This window comes from Mus musculus, chromosome 4 (assembly GCF_000001635.26).
Source record: "Mus musculus strain C57BL/6J chromosome 4, GRCm38.p6 C57BL/6J".
Lineage (NCBI taxonomy): Eukaryota > Metazoa > Chordata > Mammalia > Rodentia > Muridae > Mus > Mus musculus.
Genome location: NC_000070.6, coordinates 146084291 through 146096050, shown reverse-complemented (window position 1 = coordinate 146096050; position 11760 = coordinate 146084291).

The following is an 11760-nucleotide window of genomic DNA, read 5'->3' as shown; positions in this document are numbered from 1 at the left end:
GGAGACTCGAGAATTACCCAAGTCGCCTTAGAGAATATGGCTGGAAGTCAACTCTTTTCACAAAAGTAATGAGTTCTAGGATTCTCTTGTGACCTCTGAGGTTCAAAACCTGTAGTAATGACTGTGAGAGGTTAAAATGGATTCTAGGCCAGCATGGAAGTGAGAGCTCAGAAGCACAAGCCCAGACCTGATGGTCTTTCTTTAGAGAACAGGGTTCTGAGCCCATGGACACCTTTCACAATGCAGGGCTACTTGTTACACATTGTGGTGAGTTTTATATTTTCTCATATTGTGCTTATGCAAAAAAAAAATTACCTCAAAAGTTAATTGATTCTGCATATGTGAATACATTAAACACACTGGTGATTAATAATGCATCTGAGTTAAGGAAAGAATCAATAGTCTTTCCCTCAGAGGTAATTTAACTAACTGTGAGTCCAAAGTTGAATTCGCTACTTTCTCTTATCTGAGCCTTCCAACCTGTGTGTCTATTCAGTTAATTTAAATCTGTAACTTGCTGAATACTGCCTTGTGTATCTCTTTCTTCCTGTGTGTCTGCCTTCTGTCTCCATGTTTCTGTCTATCTGTGTACTCTGTATGTATGTCTGTTGGCTTTTGTATCACCATTGCCGGTCTTAAGAAAGACCTTTGCAATATTTTCAGGAACATCAAGAAAACCCCATTACATGGAGAAGGAATGGTATAGTATACAGAAATCTTTAACAGAGTTTTAAAAAGGATGAGGTAACTGGATCCAAGTGATTATAGACATTACCGTTTATCAATCAGTACACATAATGGTATATTCATTTTGGAAAGTTATGCTAAGCCTCTGCATTTCATGCTTTCAGCAAATGACACTCAGGCAGTTTCTGGACATGCCTGGAAAAAGTACATAAATTACCATTGTATCAATAAATTATCATTGCACCAAGGCATCACATTAGGTTATAAAAGTTGATTGAAATACAAGGAAAATAATGTTTATTTTTACATTGTTCTTTGAAAAAAAAAGCTAAACCATAAAGTTGAATACACAGTAGAACTGCAGTTTTAAATCTTAAATTTCTTCAAGTTGCACTAACTATGGTTGTAAGGTCCAAGAAAAATCACCATCTATTAGAAGGTAAGAACTTTTGTACACTGCATTGCCACACTTGTGGTCCTGCCAATGCGTAAAAGCACCATGGTACAAGACTCCATGGACTTCGACTGGCTGTATTCTTAGTACGATATTTGGAATTTTTTTTTTTAGAGAACCAGCTTATAAGTGTATGAAAGTGATTCTAATGAAGTCTCTGAATTCTGACAGAGATGGAGTTCCAGTTGATCTTGTCTTTTCCATTGGGTTTTATCAACTGAGTTGTTCTACAAAGTGGTTTCATAAAAATAAGCAAACACTGCATGGCATTGACAACAAAGGTGTTGCTTTTTACAAACTGACAATAAGTCTTCATTGCTAAGGAGCAGACTTACACAACTCACTATGTGTGAAGAGGTCAAGCATGTGCCTCCAAGCACATTGGCTTTTATGTTCCAGAGTACTGGTTATGGGAAGGGCTTTGCTATCTACAAAAAGTGAAATGTATGTATAGAACCAACCAAAAAGACATTGATCTAAAATTTGTCCTTCCTCCAAAATATGCTAGGTCAATGATGTCATGAATTTATTGTGAATAACCAATCAATATCTAATTTGACTTAAATACCCAAAGCACCCTTGTGAAAAGTTTTATATATATATGTATACATATGCATTTATATATATACATATACACACACATATATATACATATGTATATATATATACATATATATATATATGCACATTGCATATGTACATGAGTGTAGTGTGAGTACTGGTGGATACACCAGTGTTATAAATTATGAGAAGGAGGTTTCTATATAATTTAAAGCATAGGCCTTTCATTGGAGCAGTCTACCAATGATCATTCAAATTTCAGACTATTCAAGCCTATGACTTTATGTGTAACTTGCTCTTTACCTCTCTGCCCCTGCTCCCATTTATCTGTTCTCTTCTCTGTCTCTCATAAATCACTTCCACCTGCTTTCTATTCCCTACATCACTTTTTCCATCAAGAAATTCTACCCTCCAATTCTTGTCCCAGGAATTGGATGTTAGCGTTTTTTCTTACAAGCGATCAGGTGTGAGACATCTCCAGAATTCTGTGGATTACCAATGGGCATAGAAAGCTGCCTGCCATTCAAATATCTCAGCAGGTGTGGAGACAAGTATTTACAAACGTAAGCCTGGTAATGGGCCATAGAAATGACAATATCAAGATCCTGCTTAGTTCTCTACCAATATAACAGTAAACATTTAAAAATACACAGACACACCTACATAAAAGTTTAGAAAATTAACTTCAACCCATGTAGAGAGTTCAGAAAGGCCAAAAGAGGAAATTGGAGACCACAGGATGGAAAGTCACTTTGATTTAGAATAGTCTGACCCCAAATGAAGAATAATACATCTGCCCCAGTGTTCTGATTGCTGGGATTATGCCAGCAGCACTTGCATGTTTGATGTCTATAGAGTCAAGCAATGTAATCACACCTTGTATATCTGAACAATGTTGGGAGCTATTAAGACAACACAATTGTCCTGATCTCTGAATTGGGCCTCTTCCCCCAGAAGAAAAGGGGGTCAAAAGCGGGCCACCAACGCACCGCTCAGAGAACAACCACAGATTGTTCCAGCCTCAAGTCAGTGCAGGATGTCCTGACCTCAAGATGTACCCTGATATCACCAAGTTCCTGCTTCCCCCGTTTAGTCGCCAAAAGAAAAATTTCTGCTGCCCCATTCCTCCTGCTGAGAAGTGCTTCCACTTTTTGCTTGTGCATTTAAGCCTTGAACCTTGCTAATACAGTGACACCTTGATGTTATTCAGAAGGGTTCCTCGCACTGGGTGTCCTTCTTTTCTCTCCCCCCATTTGATTCTTAGGAGAAGGTTCCCTGGAGACCCTCGAATAACTGGACCTGCTGGATGGGTCAGAACAACATAATTTATATTCTTTAAAAATATTTGACTGGGCTGGTGAGATGGCTCAGTGGGTAAGAGCACCTGACTGTTCTTTCGAAGGTCCAGAGTTCAAATCCCAGCAACCACATGGTGGCTCACAACCATCTGTAACAAGATCTGACGCTCTCTTCTGGAGTGTCTGAAGACAGCTACAGTGTACTTACATATAATAAATAAATAAATCTTAAAAAAAATATTTGACTGTTTTTCTATTTACACTAACACAACATTAACATCCTAAAACTATAAACATCCATAAAACATATTTTTTTCTGTAGAGAGCAAAAGGAACTTGTGGTCAAAAATAAGCTCTAAGGTAGCCAGGAATATAAAACCACAGAGTTCTCTCTCTTCAGTGGAAAAGAAGTACACTTTTTTCTGACCAGAAGTGAGGGAATGGATGGAGTAAGTGGCATGGTGAGCTGTGCTAGATGTGGTGCCACAAAACACCTGAAGGTCCCAAACTATGACATTGTCCCAGTCAATCTTCCCTTGATCATTGTTTCTCAGGCAATACAAACCAGCCTTGCAAGAGATGTGACATGTATCTTGTAGCTTGGTGTCCTCTACACCGTATGCTTGATCCTCCTCTAGGCCCTTTAGTTTTAGAATCCAACTTTAAGAAAGACTCGCATGTACTTTGCAAAAGACTTTTGAGGTAGTCACACTTTCATCTTCACTGTGCACAGAGGATTGAGACAATTATTACCAAGAAATTTCTCTCCAAAATTATACTGTGCTTAATTATTCCTAAAATTAGCCACCCTGGGGTCAGAATCTAAAGTTACACTCAACATTGTCTACAGGGAGAATGGATAGCATACTTACTGGTTTTAAAAACTCACAAATCCCTGAGTTTGCTCAAGCTCAGAACATAAAATACCAGCAATCTCCAACCGCAGATATTTCCAATCCTGAAAATCCATCCCCTACAACTAAACCCTATACAAAGCCTGCCTTCCACTCATTTCTCTTCTGCTTCTCATCTGAGCAGAGGCAGGCTCCCTCCAGTGTTCTTCCCAGTCATTATCTTGTGTGTGGTTAATTGTCCCATGGGGCTTTGTCATTTATCTTGACTTCTGACTACCAGGAGACTTTTTACTTCAGATGTTAACGCAGGCACTGGGAAAGATTTTCTCTGAGTGCTGTAGGAATTTCATTGGCTATAACCCACAACACACCCACAACCAGTGCGGAAATAATTACAGAGCGGTATAGAACTAGATTTCTTTTTTGTCTCATGGATTGTTACTCTACCAGAACTAGTGTTTGCAGAGACACCCACATTTATGTCACCTAACCAGTAAACATCAATCATAGTCTTTCATTCTGACTAATGAACTCAGAGCTGAGCCAAAAAATTTCTTACCCCTTTGAAATTTTAGCTTTTTGATATCTTAACTTATAACGACCCATAGAAAATATACTTTATCATATACTTTATCAACACGCAGCAAAATGCTTCACACAAAATTGTCCAAATATATACCAGAAATTTGAGACTAGAATTTCTAATGTACAAATACTAATGCCTGCACCAGTTCTTTTGAAATATATTATAACTTTTACCTTGGCTTTTTGGGGGCAGATTTGTCAATTAGTGAGTCTATGGATTTTTTTTGTTTCATTGTTTGTTTGTTTGTTTGTTTTCCTATTGAGAGACATAAAAGGGGTTTGATCCAGAACAAATGAAAAGTGGACAGGAACTGAGAAGAGTAGAGGGAATGGAAACTCTTCAAGATATATTGGATGAGAAAACAATCTTCATCATTTTGGATAGATTCTTAGTGATGTTTTCTGGATTCAGTATTTGAGTATTTTATTGAGTATTTTGCATCAATGTACATAAGGGTAATTGTTCTGAAAGTGTCCACAATGACATGAGCATACTTCAGCCTCCCAAACTAGGGTCGTGAGTGTTACTAATGTGCAAAACATAATTTTGCAACACTACTGCGTGAGTCACAAGGGTTACAAATATTAAATTTTGCACATGAGGAGCATTCCACCTCTGTTAAGGAATCTGTTTATTGTTGTTGTTGTTGAAACTCATTTTATCAATGCTGCATATTAATGGAAGTTTACATAAAACATTTGTGCTTCCTTTATGCCGACATTCCCAAGGAAAAGAGAATGTGTTAATCTGTATCTGCCTTTGCATTTCCCCCAGACAAATGTCCTACAAGATTAGACTGCGACACAATATGGAAAAAAACCTGGTCTCTAGAGTCTACAAAAAAAAAAGAATTCACACTGAAGCCCAACCCTATAAAAGTAATCAATCCAGTAAAGCCTTTTCATGTCACTATCACAAAAATGTCATAAAAGAATTTATATTGAAGAGAAATCCTACAAATACAAGCAATGTGCATCAGGTGCATCTGTGGACAGCGAGAAGTGTCTTTACAGCCATCTTCTGGACCCTGTGAGGACACTCCTCATCTGTAGGCAACAGCACTTCCGCTGCATCTGTTGCCATGGCACCCAACATGGCACCACTTCCCTTTCACATGCTTCCCATTCTTGTGCACTGAATAAAAGAGTGTTCCCTCTTCCCACAGACCCTTCTCTTCTTCTGACCTCTCACCATTCTCAGGGGCTGCTTCTGCCAATAAATCCTCTCACATGGCACCTGAAGCTTGGTGTGATATGTCCAGGATTTTGCCTGCCTCTTCTAACAAATATGAAGAAATGATTTCTGTTACCCTTGTGACTCATGCAGTATTGTTTCTGTTACATAAACAAATTCACGATAAAGAAAATTTCTGTAAGTAAGCTTCTAGATGCCTTGACAGGAATGAATGCATTCACAAGTAAATGTAGGAAAGAACTCACACAAGAGAAACACACTATTCATGTGACCTTTTGATGAAGACTAAACATCATAGTTGTCTCTCGTGATCATTAATAGTTGTGGGAGCTTGTATTTTGAATTATTTGAAGCCGATTTTAAATTTTAATGTATGTGAGGCAAATCCATTCACAAAACTTTATTAGGCCATTGTCATATTCCTTCTGTGGATCCTGGTCATCTTCTTTTGCATTTTCACTTGGTGATACCCGCCCCCAATGTATAGCATGCATGCTGATCATCTCTGTCATCCACTGTTTATTTAAATATCAGACTGTGTATACTCATACTTTCCAAGTAAGGTGCTTGTGAAGAGTGTTGTGTGGTGGTTCCTGGTTTTGTTTTTCAGATTTTCACAAAATCCCTAGAGATGATGCTTGCTATCCAGCCTGATTTGGATGTCAATCATTAGGCAAGGCTACATTTGAACTCTTTATTTTTATGTGTCAGCCTCCTGAGTACATGTCCAATGGTAGAAGATGTAACCCTAACATTTACCGTTTTGTCAACATATTTAACAATTTTCATGTTCAGATGTTTAATAGAAGAGAATATCAAAAACATTAAATAGCTCATCAATCAGAGATGGAACCAAGTAGAATAATCAGCAATCAACTGCATATCTCACAATATATCTCACTTGCTATGGCTATGTGAATATTATTTGATACTTCATGTTTCTTCATGTTCCCATTAGTTGTGTTTTGGAACTGCATCTTTAAATAGTGACTTCTAAGGGAATTATCTAGAAATGGTAGATACTGTAACAGCAAAAATTAAATAGAAACTTTTATGGTATGTGTGTGTGCATGCGCGTTTGTATGGTATTAATACAGTGATTTTGGCCATTAGTAATATAAGGGAGAGAGAGAGAGACACACACTCATATTTTTACAGTGATTTTCGGCATAACTGATATATGCAGATTGGAAGACAACTTTGTACAGTCTACATTGAACATTTCGTTAAAGATTTATTTATTTTATGTATATGAGAACACTATAGCTCTCTTTAGACACACCAGAACAGGGCACCAAATCCCATTACAGATGGTTGTGAACCACCATGTGGTGGCTGGAAATTGAACTCATAACCTCAGGAAGAGTATTCAGTGTTCTTACCCACAGAGCCATAATTCTAGCCCCTGCACATTTTTTATATATTGATTAAGGTCAGGTTTCTACCTTTCCATCCTACAGACATTTTACACTGAGCCTTCTCACAGATGCTCAAAAAAAGCTTAGTCTTTAAAACAATAAATATTGTCTTCTTTCTTCTTTTAAAGATATTATCATTTCAAGATGTACTAAAAGAACAATTTGAATAATAAATCTTATTTGAAAATAAGATTGTTTCTCTGTATAGCACTGGCTGTCCTAGAACTCACTCTGTGGAACAGGCTGTCCCCAAACTCAGAAATCCACTGCCTCTGCCTCCCAAGTGCTGAGATTAAAGGCATGTGTCACCATTGCCTGGCTTATTTTAATTTTTGATAGCACAGTAGGAGTCAGAGTTTTTTGGCCCCATCTCAGATGTCCTTCCATATGGTTGACTATGTGTGTCTTATGTTGAGCTGCCAAACAGTTTCTTACCCTTCATTGACTACCAGCCCTGAAAGGACAGCCATCCCGGAGGGCATATCAGGGTGTAAGGAGGGAACCTAAACAGAACCCTGGGGAATTTCTATGAGCTAAGCTATAATAGCCTTATTCTATTATTCTGGGTAGGCCTTATTCTAGATGCTCAAGAACCATCAGTAGTTGAAGCATACCTATGCAAATAGAGCATTGCCAAGAGATGTGTTGTACAAGACAATTAAGCAATACTTATTATTATTATTATTATTATTATTATTATTACAATTATAGCATAAGATACTATCCAGGATGTGTCAAAAGACCTTTTTAAGTTGTCCCAAACTTTTCCAATAAACCCCATATCAAAAGCAAGAATGGACACCCTGCTCTCATTGAGCAAGGATATACTTTTTCTGAGAGTACTGAATCATTTAAGACTATGTTAGCTCAAGTTTCCTTGCTGAAATGGGACAGTTTGTTCATAGGCCTGGGAAATATTTTGTACTTAATAGCATATAAAGCAAATGGTATGAATACAGGGATCACAGACAAGTAGAGACTTATCTCCTACAAGTGCAGACTCCTCACGAAAAAGTTCTGAGGAGGAGCAGGGTTTGTCCCTTTTCTACTTTTCCCTGGATGGTTGGGTGTCCCATACTGCCATTCATCCTGGTGTTGTGGATTCCTGGGGAAAAACACAAACATATCCTCAGCCCTGTGTCAGCAAGGGAGCAGGTGACTGACGTTATGATGTTAGGGCACCACTCCACTATACTAATGGAAGTGGGTTTTCCTGGGTAGGAAAGCCCAATGTTTATAGACAGGGTTTAGTCCCTGGTCATCAAAGCTGAGGAAGTTTAGGTGAAACAAAGCCTCTACCTGGGTAAGATAAGGATCACATTTGGACTCAGGGGAATGAGGCCCTGCATAGACAGCAGTCCGTACAATTGTGGGTGTTCCCCTTTTTGAGCCTCAAGTCAGGTCCTGTGGGCCTAAAGAGGCAGCTGCAAGGCAGGAGATTGTTGGAGTCCAACCAGAGTAGGCTGCGAATTTGATGAAGGATTCTTAAGTGTGGGAAGGCAGAATTATCCCTGGCACAAAGTTCATGCCATGCATCCGGTGGAGGTGGGAGGCTTGCAGTTAACACCAAGCATTCAAATGCCTTCAAATGATTTCACTCCTTCTCATCACCATCCAATGAGTCTGCCAAGGCTAAGATGGCTGGAGAAGAGGCAGTTATGGACACATATACACTTGCCTATTTCTAACAATATGTATTGTGAGTAGCAACAACTTCCTCTTTGGAAAAAATTTAAATTAGTAATGATGTCAAAAAGAATCAGAACTAAAGAGGTGGTGGGGAACTATACAATAATGCCACACCCACTACAGTAAAAATTGCATGACAGGCCCAAAACCTTGGCCTCAGTCCTGACACATATTATTTCAAGGAAACTTGTCTCCTGGAACGATTCTGGCGTCCCATAAACAAATTTGTTTCAGATTTGTCCTTGTAATAGTTGGTGAATGGTTCTGTGTGCTTTTGTTTTATTATAGGTGCCTCCAAAGAATGATTTCTCAAATACTTAATTAGGTTGAACTTTGCTTCCTGGCCTTCATCAATGTCCTAGGCAGTCCTTGAGCCTACACTGGGCTTGGAATTTAGTAACTATGACCTATACAGACGAATTGACTCCAGTATTGAAAGAGAGATATTGAAAGAAATAAAGCATTACTATTTACGATATACAGAGTTAGAAATTTCAGAGCAAGCTTAACAAAGTAAGTTTAGAATTCTTATTATAGTTATGTATGGCAGATTTCATTACTTAATAGAAGAAAGTCCGCCATAAAATCACTTAGAATAACAGCCAAGTCACTCCCATATTCAGGAATTTACAATGGTTTAGGAAGAAGATCCTACTGTGGTTTAAGGAGGAACTAGAGCATTGCATTATTCATGAGAACATTAGCTAGACCAGAATTCCCTAGCACATACTTTCACTAGCCCAGAGGAATAACATAGCTAGGTATTTACTAAGAGCTGGGTGGTGGTGAGATAAACAATAAATCAGAAATAGAACTATGGCTTGCACATGAAAGCCCTTGTCCCAGGAGCGTAACGACTTCACACCTGGCTTCTAAGAATATAGCTGACCTTAGATAGAGCTGACTTTGTCTCAGTTGTTTCATTGCCTAGATCCCGCCAGTCTTTATGTATACATTCTTCTGTTTTGTGTAAAGAGTCATTAAGAATCGAGTAACCTCAATGTACCTTGAGTGATGTGTCACCTCACTTCCTTTTTTTCTTCTGTATTATAAGGCTGATGCTCACTTTGAGAACTTACATTCAGATACACACTCCCTTGTGTTCTTGTCTGATTGACACTCGACACTGACTCCTTGCCCACCTGAATACTGAAATCTTGATTCTCCCACGGGTTGAGGGACCGCCTGAGTTCAGTATGTGTCACCCGAATTCACCATGAATTTCTTGGCTTGACGTATCAGGGTCTCAAATGTTCTCAGAGCAAAATTCATGGGGATAGACCTCCTGCCTCAGTCCATGTTTCCAGAACAGAGAAACTTACATTCATGCCACTGATGAAAAGGAAGAACCTAAGGGATTTAATTTGGGGTTCCCTTAAGTGGGAAGGAAGTCTACCAATGGCCAGATGAGACACAGGTGTAAATTCATAAGAAAGGGAAAAATTGTGGAAGGAGGAAAGTGGATGTTGGACTCAGTTGTTTTGTGCTTAGTGAGGGACTTCCATGGTAGTTAGGCCATGGCTCTGTGTCCACATGGTTGGCCCAATGGACGAATATCATGGGTGGTGTGTAGGGTAGTCCTTGTTGTGGATTGCCCTGGTGTTGTTTGTATTTTGATGCTAATTCTGCTTCCTCAAATGGAGCTGCCCCAAGGAGGAGTGGATCACATACTCTGGTGATTTAATGTGAAACTTCTCCCCATTTAAATTGCTCAAATTGGTCAAATAAAGACTGAAGCCTGTGATTGGGCAGTGGAAGGAAAACGTGGGACTGGAGGTTTTAGAAAGGAAGAAGAGGGGAAGGAGGAGAGGCAGACAAGTAAACAAAGGAGATAGTGGAAGATGGAAGAAAAGGAGGTGGAAGGAAGATGGAGCAAAACCACGTGGCCTAGAGAAGACACAAGAAGCAAGGGATCTACACAACTAACCAGTATTTATCCAAAGATGACCTGCATCTTAGTTATCTTAACTTCTACTCATTTCCCTCAAGGAATTCCCATGCAGAGGGAAGATAAATTAGAATGAATATTTGCTGGGCAGTGGTGGCACATGCCTTTGATCCCAGCACTTGGGACACAGAAACAGGCAGATTTCTGAGTTAGAGGCCAGCCTGATCTACACAGTGAGTTCCTGGAAAGCCAGCACTAACTATACAGGGAAACAGGCTCAAAAACAAAACAAAACAAAACAAAACAAACAAACAAACAAATATATGAATTTAAAAAAAAAAGAATGGATGATTTTAGCACGTAAACAGAGTAAGAAATCCCTACATGGAAAAGGTCTTTGAATTTATACTAAAAAGAAAAAAATGAGACTTTGACAATTAGTTGGAATGGACCCACCTGAAATAGTGGTACCTTTTACTAATGCAGAGATTGCCTCCTTAGGGGTACAAGGTGAATCTTGGTAAAGAACATGCAGTAACTTCTTGGAGAGATTAGCGACAGATACCATAAAAGCAAATGATTTCATTTCATAAAAAGAACTACTTGGATTCTCCCTCATAAAATAAAGGAAACTCCATTATCTGGAGCCCCTACATGTTATGCTGAGACTAATAAATCAGGAAAGGCAGGATATAAATCAGAAGATGTAGGTCACTGAATGTCCTTATAAATCAGCTCAAATATCTGAATTATGTGCAATACTCACAGTGTTGTCAGATTCTCTAGAGCCTCTTAATATAGTAACTGACTCTCAATATGCAGAAAGGGTTGTTTTTCCAATACAGACTGTTGATCTTATTCAGGATGAATCTGAATTGACTTCACTATTTTTTCAGCTACCACAATTGATAAGAAATAGGAGTCATTCACTATATAAATCACTCATAAGATCGCATACAGGTTTGCCAGGCCCTCTGGCACAAGGTGATAATGAAATTGACCAGCTACTGATAGAAAGAATAAAAGAGACTTTAGAATTCCATAAACAAATCATGTTAACAGCAAGTCTTAAAGAAAGAGCCAAGGGAAATGTGAGGCAATGTCATACTTGCTCATTATACAATCAAATTC